Raw genomic sequence first — 14,723 nt, forward strand, 5'->3', positions numbered from 1 at the left:
GTTTTCTATTACTTTTCTTGGATACTGTCATCAGTGAACAGCCAAATTTCTCAGCAACGCCTGCTTGCGGCATACCATCTTTGAGGAATGTGTCATTGGCTGTCTCCTAGTTCATTTATTGACATCAACTTTGTATTTTGTATTGAATTTGTGGAATAAATAAACGTTATAAAGACATTCAGATTTTGTTGAAATGCACCTATATATTTGACACTGAAAAAAGGGAATGATGTAGATTATGCATTAACATTTTCAAGCTTTGATTAATTGAGTCCTCCACTGCAATCAAGACTAAATAGTTTTTTTTTTTAAAAACTAACCAAAGTATATTAACACTATTGTAACTTATATAGCCACATTATATGCTTATAAAAAAGACCAAAAACTGCTTGATCATGATCAAATAAAGCTATATGAATGAATTGCTAAGAGTCTTTTACGTCACTGTTGAGGAATGGTGTATAAACACACTACTAAGGTTATGCCACATAATTTACATTGAATTTAAATACACACTTTGTTTTTGCCACTTTAAAATCTCAATTTAGTTTTTTTTTAAAACCATTCATCATTCATTGATGTATTCTGGATAATTATCCTAATACACAACCCAAGTACACTTGAGTTTAAAGGTGTATAGCCACGTAATATGCTTATAAAAAAAAAGACCAAAACCATTTGATCATGATAAAAAAAGGTTATATATATCAAGCCTCCATCTTCATAGAGTTTTGATCCCTTCTAGGCTTTTAGGCTTAGTTTTGGTCCCTTTTAGGCTAGATAGCATCAAGCACCGGGCGCGATGAACAGATATAAACAGACATGGTGCGATATACCGACAGTATCGCAGAACCATATTTGCTTAAATAAAAAAAAAAAAAACACTTGTAAATCATGCTGGACTGAGCCTGACCCTCTGCAATGCCTTACACTAAAGCAGCAGCTCAGCTGGATTAAAGACCAACTGTTATTGATTAAATACACAGATCTACAGGAACTTTAAGAGCCTCATTTCATAACATTTACTCACCTCAATCAACTCCGCAGTCACATCTGAGCTATCGGCAGGTTCAGTAGGCACCAACATTCATACTGTATTCCCAGCGAAATCCCGACTGTTCAATCTCGGAATCATACTTTTGTTTTTGCATTATTTTTTCGCTGGATCTTGGACCATTGTGCATTGTTTTTCTGGGAGGTGGTAACAGCCATTAGCCAATTCCTTGTTTTATACCCTGCTGTGCATGGAGTGTTGTACTTCTTCTGTTATTAAGAATAAACATGAAAGGATTTATTTACTTACAAATTGAGCAAAAACAAAGCATAAAGTGGGAAAATATTAACTAATACGCCAGCAGGACGTGATAATCTTTCATAAAAAACTTTGTATGCTACCAGAGTGAGCTTCTGACATATAAATAAAAAAACCTCAAATAATGTGGCTATGCACCTTTAAGTTTGCTTCTATATTCATTTACATTATTGCCCCTCAGAGACATGAAATGCCAAGCTTGTTTATTTGCTTATTTGGCTTTCTTCTCCTCTAAATGAAAACACTGTAAAGTGAGTCTGCCAACAAGGTTAAATGGTCACTTTAAACCATGTGCTCTTTGTGCACACGTATCAGCTGGACTGATGAATCCTAGGCTCTGCATGTTCTCAGACGAGGCCAAGTCTGGCAGCTCTGCCTACTACTTGATTAGGCCACTGTGACAACCCGGCAGCCTGGTAAGGTCAAGCCCTACAGAGTGTCAGAGAGGTGGGATGATGATCTATCTCTCCCATGCCTCCAATTTTAACCTATTGACTTTGTTGTTTTTCTCCTTTGTGTCAGCATCAACTTTTTTGCCCATCTGCTGGGAACGTGTCTCCCATCAGAGCGGGATAGTCAGACAGTTAACCCCCTGTCTACCTGCTTTGTGCTTGCTGGGCAACAATTAGAAAGTGCTTATCTATGTTCATTTATTGCAGCAATTAACACTTTGACAACTGTAAAATGTAATCCAGTCCACCCGACAGCATTTAGAAATATCCTAATCAGTAAAAATAGTTTGTCTATGTGTAATTTATTCTCTGTTAAGATCCCGTTGTTTTGTGAAGGCATCAGATGCTCGTTAGTGAAACGGCACCATGAAGACCAACACAACAGACAGGTGAGGGATAAAACTGGGGCAAAGTTCCAGAGCATTGTTAGGTTAAAAACTATCTTAACTCACAGATCAGTCAAGGTGAGCATTAATAAAAGAAGAAATGTAGAGGCCCTTGTTGACTCTGGAGAAGCTGCAGAGACTCAGAGCTCAGGGATTAAAAGGATAACCACTACAAAACTGGCCATTTATAGGAGAGTGGGAAGAAGAAATCCATAAGAACTCTAGTTTACCACAAGCCATGCATGGGTCATAGAAAACATTAGAAGGAGCTCTGGTCAGATGAAAGCATAATTTAACGTTCTCACTTGCATACAAATAACATTGTGACAGAAGACTAACATGACCCTAACCCCCTATCTCAATACTAAATCATAACGGTGGCTGCATCATGACGCGGGGATGCTTTTCCTCAACAGGGACAGAGAATCTGGTTCTATATATATAGATAGTTTGGGTCAAAACAGGGCTGCCCTGGAAGAAAACTTGTTAGATGCCGTAAAATACTGAGAAAGGAAGTTCCCCTTCCAGCAGCACAACAATGGTAAATATCCCGCCAGAGCTACAGTGGAATAGGTTGAATCAAATTATTTTCGATTCAAGAATGTGCCAGACATAAATGCAATTAGAAATCTGTGGCACAACCTAAAAACTGATAAAGGTGCATAACAAAACATTGGAATATCGTGAAAAAGTTCTATCTTTTTGTCGTTCTTTTCAGAAAATGAAACTCATATACATAGAGTGAAACATTAAAAGTCTTTATTTCTTGTGGTTTTGATTAATATAGCTTACAGATAATGAAAATCAACAGTTAACTGTCTAAGAGCGTGTGAATTTTACATAAGATCAACAAAAAGGATATTTTAAACAGAAATGAAATATAATTTCTATGCACTCAGTACTTGGTTGTTCCTCATCTTGCACGGATTGCTGCATCAATGTGGCGTTGCATGGAGGCAATCTGCCTGTGGTTCTGCTGAGATGTAGTTTAAGCCCAGGTGGCTTTGATAGCGTCCTTTGGGTCTTTTGCATTGTTAGACGGCTCTCATCTTCCTCTTGACAATAACTTACATATTTCTCTGGGGTTCAGATCAAGTGAGTTTGCTGGTCAGTCATGCACAGTAACACCGCAGCCACTGAACCAGCCTTTGATCCCTTTGGCAATGTGGGCAGGTGCCAAGTCCTGCTAGAAAATTCAATCAGCATCTCCATAAACCTTGTCAGCAGAAGCAAGCATAAAGTACTGGAAAAAAAATCCTGAGAGATTGCTGCATTGTCTGTGAACTTTATAAAACACAGTGGACCAACCACAGTAGGTGGCGTGAGAGAATCAGAATTAGCTTAATTAGCCAACATTGTGTGCACGAACAAGGAGTGTGACTTAGAAATTATGTATAAATATTTATAGTTTGAATGAAATAAAATATAGGATGAAAATAACACTGTTGCACTGACCTAAAGTTCAAAAGTCTGAACAGTTTGTGTCCAGGTTGTGTAGGGTGTGGGTGAATGAGTTGGAGGTGTGAATGTCAAGAACAAGCTGCTGAAGTCCATTGCCACTCTGGGCTTTCCAAATTCTGTGTAGCATTTCCACACACAGTTACCTGACTAATTTTACTTTCCTGGGTTTTGGAACCCTCAAGTGGCCTGGTACTTTGCTCTGCTTTCCTGGGGCTTGTTGAGGGGGTGGGGTTGTGTGCAGCAAGAAAAAAACTGTCTGCCACAAGAGGGGTGTAAGAAACAGTAAGGAGATGAGGAGGGAGAGCTACCCATCTCTGTCAGAAGGACAAAGTAGTTGGACTACACTGCCCTGTTTCTAACATAAGACCAAAATAAATGTAACTTTTGTATTGAATTAACTTACTAAGTTTATTGTTGCTAGTGCGTACTCTGGGCGCGGGCTGCCTTACATGAATGCACTTCTAGTTTAGACATTACAGTCAGGCAGTCTTGTAGACGGCTCAGGGGTCCGATCAGGTAGTGACACAGCGTACCGTAATGCTTCGACATTCCATTGAGCAGAGCGGCTTCGTTGCTAACCAAAGTTGTACCTACACATTTTAACAGATATTTGAGCGCATTGCACCACATAAAATCAGTCAGTAAGCACAAGTACAGCAACCATATTTAAAGCGCCCCAGATTATAAGGCACACCATAAATTTTTTAGAAAATGTAGGGATTTTAAGTGGGCCTTATAGTCTGAATTATATGGTACACTTCCCTGTTTCTAACATAACAACAAAAATAAACTTTACTGTTATATTAAATTAACTTACCTGTCCAGCAAGCCTGCAACCACCACATCAGTTCTGAGTCTGTACTCCTTCAGAATTGTCTCCACTCTACTTGGTAATAATAGCTATGCCAATATAGACTCTTATTTTTTTTCTCAGTTATTACTTTCTCTTTACTTGTTTACTTTCTCTTCCCTCTGGCTGGGCAAAGAGTATGGGTGGTTCTCCATTTCAACAGAAAATGGCAATTAGAATTAGCTACCACTGTTTTTGCTTGTTTAATACTAGCCACCACCGACAGCACGTCTTCATATAAAATACAGATAGGGAAAATACAGAAGGCTGACATTTTGGCCCCTTTCGGCTACTGTAATCACAAATAGCGACGCAACATGGCGCCTCCCAGTGGGGAGTAACTGTAGTATAGCAGCAAACATATTGTAAAAAATATATTTGTTTTAGTTATTAGCGAGCATAGTGCCAAGGCAACCTATGTGGTGGCATTTTAAATGACACCCCATATCATCACTGTTCGTGGAATCTTCATAGTGGACTATAATCAACGTGGATCCTGTTCCTCTCCACTCTTCTTCCCAACTGCAGGACCTCGATTCCCAAATGACCAGCAAACCTGAAGAAGACTTTGGACTGCTGAGAAATAGTCCAATCTCTGGTCCGTGAGTGGCATGCCACAAGGAATGTGACATTTGTAGCCCATGTTGTGGTGGGGTGCTGGCCTCTAGCTTCAGTGATTAGTGGGCAAGCGACAGGGTGTACACTGGACAGGTCAGCAGTCTAGGATTTTGAACTTTCTCACAAATTGATTTTTTTAAATGTTCCTGCATTCACAGATGGTGTCTGTCCAATCTAGCTGAACATGAGCTATTTTGCAAAGACAAATCTGCAAAGCGTTAAATATCTAGATGTGCAAAGCTGATAAAGTTGAACTTCAAAGGTCTTGGAATTTTATTGCAGCAAATGCATGCCACACTGTTCACAACTTTATCAGTAACAGAAAAGTCTTACACTTCAGATTTATGCACTACTTTGTTGTGGTCCATCACATACAATCCCAATAAAAACACTAAAGGTTGTTGCTTCAAAATTGGCAAAATTGAAGTTGTTAGTTTGGGGTGCAGGTAGTACTTCTGCTTTGGAGTGGGGTGTGTGTGAATGGGTTAGAGATGTGAATGGCTGTTTTTCAAGAAAAAGTTGTCAGCTAGTTGTTTTCTTTCCTCACTCATCCAACAGTGAGGAAAACCCAGTGACCAAGGTGGAAGATTTTAATGAAAAGGAGGAGCTTTTTTTGTTCTCCTTCTAAACTAAATAGAGCAGTTTCTGTTTTAGTTGGAAGCAGTGTTTTGTCACCCCATTTTGCTTGTCTGCTGATTTCTCTCTTTGCTACACCTTCACACACTTTCTGGTTGAATTAGCCTCCTGTTGTTTGTGTGCAGCTGTTTTGCTCTTTCCTTTTGAATATCAGTAATGGAACTGCCTTCTTAACAAAATAAAACAGGTCAGCTCTCTTCGACACTGTGCTGCTTAAGGAAGCAAGTTGATTTTTGTTTGCAGGTTGGGGTTATTGGCATTCATTTATTTCAGGCTCGTTAAACAAAACGTTGAAAACTGTGTGACAATGGAGATTGTCATTTCATCTTCTATTATTCTTAGGCTGAACTGACCCCGTCGCTGGCTCCCTCTTTGAAAGAATCCAAAAATCTAGGCCAACGGCTGGATAATAAGTACTGTAGAGATTTGCTAATAAGTCTTCAGCGCTCAAATCAATAATTGGCAATTGCTTTTGCTGAAGTGCACATCTAAGCCCTCTTTGTCACTCACTTGTATCTTCAGAGAAAGAGGCACAAAAGGCAACTGAGACGAGATCATTAACAGTCTTCCCAAATTGAAACAGTCATCAAGAGTGTCTTTAAATGTCTTCGGAAGCTTTTGGTTGAGTGCAAATGACATCTCGCTCATTTTGCTGGTGGCTACATGACTGATGTGTAGAATGAGACAGTCACCCTGCTTCTTTTTTTTTTTTTTTTGATGCTTTTGAAGGATCTGGGGGTTTGAAGTATATGATTCTGAAGTGCCAGCATATGCTTAGAGAGATAAGTAATTTGACACACAGACATCACAGCCAGCAAAATCTTTCGTCTGACTGCCTCGAGTGTCCGTGCCGGGCGCTTTTTCAAGAACACTTTACAACTGTCACAACTGACTGTCAGCGTGCAAATGACACACGCAAACGAGCTCATTTTGAACACAGCGAGACAGCTGTCATATCAAAAAATATAAATCCGGACTAAAAATACCATCAAGCCAATCCCAACTGTTTTGGAAATTAATTTGCTATTTAGGAAGCAACGATTTTTCCGTTTTAGCATTGGCTTGTTCATTAAAGTAATTGAATTAACTGTTCATCCTTCAGAGTGAGGCAAGATTAGAAGCAAGAGTCATTGAAAACAACACAGCAATGAGTAGAGAGAATATCTTGCTTTTATTAACCCCCTTCTCTCCAAATAAGGCAGAATTAAATGAGTCATTAAACAATAAAATGCTCTGGATAGCATTAGATAAAGATAAAATTGCATACAGTTGCGAAACAAAAGTTAGGACAGCCGAAGACAGCCTGTGCGCTTTAGGCAAGGCAAGGCAAGGCAAGGCAAATTTATTTGTATAGCACAATTCAGTACAGAGACAATGCAAAGTGCTTTACATGATTAAAATATATGAAAATAAAACAGAATAAAAGCAAGTAGGAATAATATGTAGAAACAAAAATAGAACATTAAAAATAGTTGGACTAAAAAGTTGAACTAGTGATGTTTCAGTAGAACTATTTAACTAGAGCAGTCGAAGGCAGTCCTAAACAAATGTGTTTTTAATCTTGATTTAAAGCAACTCAGGTTTTCTGCACTTTTACAGTTTTCTGGAAGTCTGTTCCAGATCTGACTGTTAACATCAGTGTTATCATAGCAAAACAGTGTAGCAATATAAAAAATAAAAATATAAATAAAAAATAAAAAAAAATAAGCAAATACCTTTTTAACATTTTCTGTGGAATGTAATTTTAAAAAAGCTATTTCTGGTGAGGATTAAATTTGGACTCCCTCACAAATTAAGATTTTTTATAGAGTAATTGGTCACCTCAGTCATGATAAGACTGCTGATGTAATCTCTTTAAAATGTGTTGGAGGACCAATCTATATTTCAACTGTGAAGTACAGAGCTGGAAGTGTCATGGTTTGTGGGCGCTTTGCTGCAGCAGCACCTGGTCAGTGAATCATGGAATCAACTATGAATTCTACATTTATAAGAAGGTGCTCGAAGAAAATGGAAGAATACCGAACAGAAAAAAATTAAGGCAAAGCAGAAATGTACTGAGCAACATGCCAGTGACCCAAAACCTACCAAGGAATCCCCGAAGGCCTGGCAGAGAATAAAGAAATTGAATGTATTGGGCTGAGATGCTGTGAGTTAAGATAAAAATGTTCTCAGCCTGATATCATAGGCTTTTACAAGATGGTTACATAAAAGCATTTTAGTGAAGTTGTGTCATCTGAAGGGGTCAAGACTTAATAGGGTGTAGGGTGTCCTAAGTGTTTCATCAGGTAGAAAATACTTTTTGTTGCTTTTAAATAAATCACCTCTTAAAAATTATTAAACATCAGTTGGTGAGTATTTCTGTTCAAAGAAATGAATATCCAATGCACTGGCGTAACTTTTCCATACGACTATATGCTTGCACAGAAACAGACACACACCAGGTGGGGATAAGGAGGAGAAGAGGGGGGTCAGAGCTGCAAACAAAGTCGCTGACATTGTGGCACTTCTTTGGCAGCACTTTGCAGGTGTCGTCTGCACACACAGGCTCCTGAATAAATGGATCTGAAATGATTTACAGAGGGTGTCTGCCACCTGAGCACAGACACATGCACCACTCCCCATACACACGCATAACACAACGGCTGCTGTTGTTCAGGAGGAGGTGCTGATGCAGAGGTGTGCGCAAATACCGGGGGGAAAAGGCGGAGCGGCATCTTTTTTGTATTGTACTGGTGCACATTATTCAAAACCCAGATTCACCAGTGTGAAGGAGATAAGGCTTGGTTCGATCCTGATCTTGATTTATGCCTATTTGATGTCAAACACAATGGAAAATGTGACTGATATTGCTGTAAAAAAAATAGCCAGTTTCCTGGTTTTTGCTTGTTCAAAATTTTCTACAACCATTACGTAGAAGCTAGTAGAGTAGAAGCTAACATGTCACAATTACGCTCTAAAAAAAAAAGGGAGATCCGCTAAATGAAACCACCAGGATTCAGGACAACTGGCTGAGAAATACCTGGTGCAGCTAGGCAAGGCAAGTTTATGTGTATGGCACATTTGTGTAACAAGACAATTCAAAGTGCTGTACATGAACAGAACAAAGAAAAAAACAAACAAACAGAGGAAAGCACATTGCAGTGGAATAGTGGCAGCAGGTCTAGATATAAGATCAATTGGAGTACAAACTTCAACATTAAAATTCAAAGGCAACTCTAAACAAATTTTGATTTAAAGCTATAGTTGGTAATCCTGTTCAGAAATACTTTTTATTAGACAGGGTAAAATTGTCTTTCTATCCTGAAAGTAGACAATACATTATCTATTCAGAAAAAGGAGGATACATTTTTTTTTATCCCTGTGAGAACTGTAGGTCTTTAAAATATGCCACATTTTAGTGCCAAATTTAAGACTATTGCGCACCGAGCACCAGATACCTATTTGTTGCGGGAGGCTATATCCATTCCAAAGATGGCTACTGCTTTGATTAATGATAGGCCGGCACCGGTAACTGAGCGGCTGGCGCTCGCAAATACGGAGGAGAGTACTAAACTGCATTAGCATCTGAACAACAGAATGTCTCTGCACATTGTTTTGTTAATCTTCACTGAAAAACCGATTCAAAAAGCGCTATAACAAGGCAGACACATCACAACAAAAACATTGCACTTAATCTGTGTATTACTATATGAAAATCTGAGCAGAGAAAGGTAAGGCAGTTCATGAAAATATGGCAATTACAAAGAAATCTATTTTTAAATATATATATATATATTATATATATAATATATATATAATATATATATAATATATATATATATAATATATATAATATATATATATATATATATAATATATATATATATATATATATATATATATATATATATGTATGTATGTATGTATGTATGTATGTATGTACTACTATATATATATACGTGTATGTATGTATGTATGTATATATATATATATATATATATGTGTATGTGTATATATATATATGTATATATATATCTATATATATATATTATATATACTATATATATATATTATATATGTATGTATGTATGTATGTATGTATGTATATATATGTATGTATATATATGTATATATATATATGTGTATATATATATATATATGTAATGTATATATGTATGTATATATATATATATTTATATGTGTACTATATATAATATACTATAATAATCTATATATGTATCGTATATGTATATTATATATATATATATATATATATATATTATATAGAATAATGTATGTATATATATGTATGTATATATATCTATATATATATATATATATATATATATATATATATATGTATGTATATATATATATATATATATATATATGTATGTACTGTATAATATAACTAACCAATTCCTGCCATTCGCACTGAAGGCCAGGGATTTGTCAGAGATTTGGTTCTGCTCTCACCACCCTCTGTCCCTCCAGTTCCAGGAGTTTCACCTTATTTATTGGTTGTCCCACATGTCAATCATTCGGATGCGCTCACGTAATGCCAATGTGTGTGCATGTTCCTTGTTAGCGGGGCTGGACTGGGACAAAAGATAGGCCCGGGCATTTTGAGCAGAGACTGACCTTTTTGCATCTTGGCATGTTATTTAATGGGTTTGAATGAGAAGGTCTATTTTTGAGTAGCATACTGGTTACAGTATAATGTAAGGGAGAAGAAAGACTGCTTTCTTGATCCGTTTGAGTCATTATCTCAAGGAGGGGGTGTTACGGCCAGTGGCCGTTTCTTTTTTCTCACGTTATTTAAATTCAGTTGCTGCTTCCCGCCAGCTGGCTCCGCTAAGGGATCTTAATGCAGAAACGTCTCCTGGGTCATTTCCTGTATTTCCTCCTGCATCACTTCCTGTTAAAAGTTCTCCTCTTCTCCCAATTGGATACTCCCCTTGATTGCTACACCAATCCTGAAATAGACCTCCTTATTTAAACTGGCACTTCTTTACAGACGGGGCAGCTGTGTTTTGTTGAGCAGCTTGCCTCGTCTACATGTTGTCTCCCTTTCTGTTGTGGCCTTTGAGCCAGGTCGTAACACTGGGTATATGTAGACATGGAATCCTGTCCAGTGATAAGAAATTATCACTGATCTTAAAGCATTAATCCGCTTCTTGGCTGCTTATAAAGACTCTTGTTGTTCGGCCACTCTGTCCATGTGGACAACCATGTTGTGTTGGGTATATTCAGTTTTGTGATGATTACTTGAACTCTGCACCATGCGCTGGTGCAGAATTCATACTGCTGCATACTGCTGTAAGGCGTGGTGCTCTGGGAACCCGATATTCCAGCCAGAACTGAGTTTGAGTTTAAAAATGTTTATTGTAGATGGCAGGCGGTACAGGCTGAAACACGACGATGGTGACAGAGACAGACCTGACCAGGTGACGCAGGCAGAGACTGACGTGACCACATCATGTTGACAGAGAATGACTACCCAGCGAGAGCTGAGTAAGACCAAGAATCACCAGGAACAACCAAAAGCAGGCGGCGCCCACAATCTCTAGTGAAGCCAACATGCGAGGGCAGGGCGAGAACAGGTCTACAGGATCAGCAGGCTGAGCGACACAAACACTGGGGGCAAACACATGCAGGCAGCGAGACAAGAAGAGAAGTTCTGGCAGGGAGTGGTTGAGTGAGGCAGGTATATGTGGTCCCAGATGGAATGGATTGGCCTAATTATCAGCAGCATGTGAAACTGAAAATGTGAGCTGAATGGTGAATGGGAAAGTTGGAGAATTATCCCTTTAACAGTCCAAAGACATAAACAAAACCCCATATCATGGCACTGTTTTACTGGATTTATTTAAAAAATTAAGGGGCGCCAGGGGTTTTCCCCCCCAAGATTTTCGTCTCATTTAGACCAATGAAACACACACTATGCTACATGAAGTTATTGTAATCAAGGAAAAGGTAGCATCGTAATCAGTCTCATAAGCTGTCAAAAACTACAGGGGCAGCTTTCCCTGTGTTGGCCCCTCTTGGGCACATTTGCTCTGCGGGTCCCTTCAGGCATCTGGGGTTTTGATTTTTCCTAATGTCGGTCTTGGTGCTTTGTGGGGCGGGTCTTTGGCTCCTTACATTCACTATTGAGCATTTTTCTTATGGATCAACCTTATATACACAAGCACACTCTGACAAACACCTACAGGTGCTTGGATTCAGGTGCTTACAGATTAACTTCTATACAGAAAACCCCTATTATTATCTTCAGCTGTCACTTTATACATTTCTTATTAAATAATACTGTATATTATTCAGTGATGGCATCAAGGCATTGGTTGTTTGCACCTCTAATACTTTATTGGTTGGTTTTGCTGTTCTTTTTATAGCTCTCTTTGCAGGAGTAGAAGCAGACTCATAGGATGTTATATTGCTCTCTCCCTTTCTTCTCCTCTTTCTCTTTTGGCTTTTCTCCCTTTTGTCTCTTCTGTTTCTCTCCTATTTTTCCTCTTCTACCTTCTTCTTTCTGTGTCCATTTAACATAAAATAGTCCCAGCATAAATTCTAATAAAGCTTTTTGCATATATCAATGGAGCAGAGCACTATGGCGAAAAGCAGTAAGGCTCCACTTGTGATAGTAAAATCTGTTGGGTTCTTTTTGGCATTAAGACAACAATTCTTAATGCCACATTGCCAGACAGAACACAAAAAAAATCTATTCTGAAGGATGAAATCTTTCCTCTCTAGTAAACAGAATTTATCCCAAAGTTCTGATACTGCATGATACTGAGACTCTTTTTTGAAAAAGATTAAATTACCATTGATTAAATCAAATCTATACTTGCACTTCTGCTTCCTAATTGTTTACATAACATTACACAGAGATGCTTAATCAATTCTACAACTAGTACAGCTTTCCCAACAGTCACAATAATATCTACAGGTCTTTCTAATGTTTATTGAACTCTCTTGCGTTTATAAAGGTGGATAACATTCTGGAGTTCTCATTTCTTATATCTAGCATTAAACTAAGTGGGAGAGCATCTGTTTGTCGCACCAGAACTTCCATAATGCAACAAGACAAGAGTGTGCCTCTTTCTGCATTAGAGGGTGTTTATCTTCCCCGAGCAAACTGGTGTTTCTGCTCCTGGGTTCCATCACCATCGTCCCGTTCGTAGCTGAAGTGATACTTGGCACCAAAATAGTTCTGTCTGCCTGGAAAAGACACTTGGAGTGTAAGGTTCTTGTTTCTGTCGTGTGCCTTGCTGGTTTATCGCTTTGTCTTTAGTACTGGGTCTAGCAGGAACACACATTCAAGATGGAAAAAAATAAATAGAAAAAAAATAACCCTAAATTTTCCAGAAACTTCAAGCAACCTTTGGCAGAATTATCAAAGCACATGATTCACACAAACAAAACCATTTATTGTATTTCTAACATTTATACAGTAGGTCATATTAGCCAAATCTAGAAAGTTTTTGTTGAAAGCTCAAGCTGGAAGTAGTTGAGAGTTGTACTTAAAAAGCAAGCAAATAATGTTTTTGGTTGTCATATCCTACAAGAAAATAAAGTTAAATATTGTAACCTTTTTTAACTTTGGCCAACATTCACCTTCTCATTCAATGGTTTGTCCTAATTTCTATTGTTACCTCTGAGAACTCATTCAAGATTGTTGGAAAACTATTTCAGAAAGCTAACAGGGGGCTGATTGGATCCCATAACCGTCTGATAGATAGGGTTCATCCTGACGTCCATTGAAATGGGTGTCCTTGACCACAGGGGGAGATGAATGATAGGAGAAAGAGGCAATAGGACGGGAAATGTATCTTTCATTTTTCAAATAGCTTATCATGCAGGTGATAAGGGGCTCTATTTTCAGGTATTATTAAAGTTCATGTCTTGTGTTTGTTTGAGTTCATTTTTAAAGCTTTGTTTAAATTTGAATGAGTCATTGAATTATACCAACAAATGTACATTTTTGAAATAGCCAATTTATATAAAATCTGGCTAAAATTTAACAATTAACCACACCTAAAAGCAAATTCTGCTTCACAATGGTCTCATGTCCTTTTTTCCCAAATCAAGTCTCAAGTCTTCTGAGCACAGGTCTGAGTCGTATCTCAGGTCTTTTACTTTTGTCTCAAACTCGAGTCGCCGTCTTTGGTATGCCCATAAAATGATAGATATACAAACTCCACATGTCATAAATCAATTTATCATGTCAACAAACTGCTTTTAGAAAGATATTCACCAACTGATTGTTTTTTTTGTTTATTTTTTTTTTTTAAGAAAATCACTGGGGAAAATCTTCGGTTGGCTTAGATAGATTCTATCCCATTTAATAAATGAAGTCATCCTTTGAAAACTGCCAGGTTATCTTTTGTTGAGGTTGAAATTAGTTTTATGATCTGAAGCATTTAAATGTAACAAAAAAGCACACAAAACAAAATCTTAAATTCGGAAATCCGTTTTTTATCTGCATTGTAGATTGAGTCTAACGGCAGCTGATGCTAAACCCTATACTCAACAATTTCACACTTCAAGCAACCGAATCCAAAGAGTCTGGCGAAGACCCCCTGAGCTGTGCAACAATTCACCCACAAGGGTGACTGATTAAAATTTTTCTTGGGTTGGAAATAAATGTTCATAATATTAAGGCTGGTTTGAGAGTTTCCTTCGAACTGTGATATCCCTGTATTACAAGTGTTCAAAGCCTAAAGAATTTCAACCTAAGCGTCACGAAGGCAATGGAGGCATTTTGTGATAAAGTGGTCCAAATCCGATGACACGTCTGGTGCACCTCTGTCATCTCAACTCATTTTAAAATCACTGTGTGTCATTTTCCAGCATCAGGGCATGCTAAATTGCCAGGGTTAGAGAAAAATTACAGGACAGGGTGCAAAGTGGTGCCTAGTAATAACATGCATTGTGATTTGACATGTTATTCATATGCCATTTCAGGAGTCCGGCCCAATACGAATAAATGATAAAAATATGAATATGGTTTATTTTTCCACACACAC

This window comes from Fundulus heteroclitus, chromosome 13, assembly GCF_011125445.2.
Source record: "Fundulus heteroclitus isolate FHET01 chromosome 13, MU-UCD_Fhet_4.1, whole genome shotgun sequence".
NCBI lineage: Eukaryota > Metazoa > Chordata > Actinopteri > Cyprinodontiformes > Fundulidae > Fundulus > Fundulus heteroclitus.